Source organism: Eurypyga helias, unplaced genomic scaffold (genome assembly GCF_000690775.1).
Source record: "Eurypyga helias isolate BGI_N326 unplaced genomic scaffold, ASM69077v1 scaffold5295, whole genome shotgun sequence".
NCBI classification, from domain to species: domain Eukaryota; kingdom Metazoa; phylum Chordata; class Aves; order Eurypygiformes; family Eurypygidae; genus Eurypyga; species Eurypyga helias.
In genome coordinates, this window is record NW_010250761.1 from 234,971 (window position 1) to 237,367 (window position 2,397).

Consider the following 2,397-nt stretch of genomic DNA (forward strand, 5'->3'; position numbering starts at 1 on the left):
ACTACGGTGATAAAACAAGCATAGTGCAGCAGATGGATTTAACACAAGATCACTATTAAATACAACGCTGGCTCGAATGCCAAGGAATGAATACTCAACAGGGAGCGAAGCGAGTTAAAGTGTATGAAGGCAGCAAACGTAGCTCAGCTAACCTAGAAGTTACTCGCAGCTCTACCCAAAAAGACCCAAACCCACACAATTCTCCACACAGGTCAATCAGACCCTCTGCAGTCCAAAACTCTCCGGGTGTAATCGATGCTCACACAAATGGCAGGATTGAGCCCACTGATGGCACAGGATCCTGACCACGTAACACTGACAAAAACTCAAATCGAAAACAAACCCAAAATTAACAATTATCAATCTGCAGCGCTTTTTCACTTACCACTTCATAAAACTTTTCAGTTCTTCATCAGAAACACAATCTAGTTCCTCTTTTTGGCAACTTCATAGCTGTAGAACATTGTTTGACAAAACATGAGCCAAGTTACAACCTAAAAAAAGGGTTTCTCTTCATTTTTATAAGTTTTGAAACATATTTTACGGTCAGAAGTAAGGCCAAAATTTCATACTGGAAAACTGGAAACCTGCGCTTTAAGGCTTATCAAACGACTAATACGTATTTAATGGATAATTAATACATATTTAACGGATGGCCCTTGGAGACTGGTAACCTACAGTTTACTAATTTAGACAGGGATGAGTAAGTAACCTTAAGGTGTGGCTCCTCCTTTATCTTATCACTACACTCATATGTACGCTTTGTATGGAAAACTTTATTCGATAATAAAAATAGCATTCACAGACTTTCTCCTTCTTTGTTGCTACATCATATACATAGTGTCTGTTCCACGGAAAAAAGCTCGTACTGGGTAAGTCCACATCTACTCATCCTAGTGTTATGTATAAACCCAATAAATCAAATAAAGCTATGAACAATGTAGTATTTATATATGCATAGTGTTTTATAAAAAAGAGTGGCCCACATACTGCTTTTCATCAACACAGGAAAGAGCATGATGGCTATAGCACATTGCAAGAATTGATGATTGAAGATCATAGACTGCACACAAGTGCTTAATAATACATAAGCAGGCCCACCATGAAGAAAGAAATGATATTCAAACCAACAAAAGCTTTAGAATTACTTATATAGTCTCCCATTTTAAAACAGCTTTACATACCTGATTCAGTTTACATTAAAATATATCCCCTGAATCAATTTGTTCCATTTTCAGAAATATAAACACTTCATCACATTCCTCACAGCTAAATTTTGTCATAAATCCTCTTTTATACAAGAAAAAGGCAACAGTTTTGTGTTTTTTTTCCAACAGGCTCTATTAATTACAAGTTAAACTGTACACACAATGACCGGCCATCTCCTTTCTTGGTTTTGTTTTTACAGTACCATGGCAACAACAGTGATAGACTTGCAATGTTCTCGTGTTCGTATGGAAAATGTGGAACAGCATACATGTACACACCAACGCACGGTAAGAAGCAGCAGTTTACTTTAGTGGTCCAACAGTAACGGCAAACGTTTTGGCTCAGCTAGGCAGTAATCCGTTAAAATCTTCTACCGGTGCTACAGCAGACTTACCACACAACTTGCAAATTTAAAAATACAACTTAGAAACTTGCAGGTTTCCCTTTCGCTGCTGTTCTGAGATTCAAATTTACAGCATATAAGTATGGATAGGCTTCTACAACCAGGTTGTCCCACCGATTGCCTCTTTTTGCCCGTGTTTTCCCTTTGATACATCCTCCCCTCCCTCCCCTCCACCCCCCCTCAGCGAGTGCACTCCTTCTGTCTCAGTAAGGATAAACCAGCAAAATAAAAGAACTTAAATACAGAGCGCGGAGAGAGCTTTTGGAATCTGGCAAACGAAGAAAAGCCCACTGGTTCTGCCTGAGCAGAAGGAATGCACCTACTCCGAGAGGGAGGACTTCGCTCCCCCCGCATTGTGCCTTGTCCCAGGATCCCGATCCCTTCCCTGGCTTCAAAGCAGACAAACAATACCATGCATGCTCGGGTTGCTGTCCGTATACAATCTAGAGGATGAGCAGGGCTGCGGCGGCTGCCTTAATGAAACATCGTTACATGTCGCTGAGGCTAATGAGAGCTCGAGAGTCTACGTTAGCGCGTGACACAGGCATGGTGCTGACCAGTCCTCCCGCCTCGGAGCATCCTGTAGTGGGGGCCTGAAAATACAAACTGTTCACGGAACAAACTAGAAATTCCTTATCGTAAATCATCTTGTGCTGTGTGGGTTTGTTATTTTTTTTTTGTTTGCTTTTAATTTTTTATTATTATTATAAATATCCTTCATCGAAACAGTAGTCTCTTCAAACAGTTCTTGCAATTTTAAGAACATTTGTCTTTTTCTTTTTTAA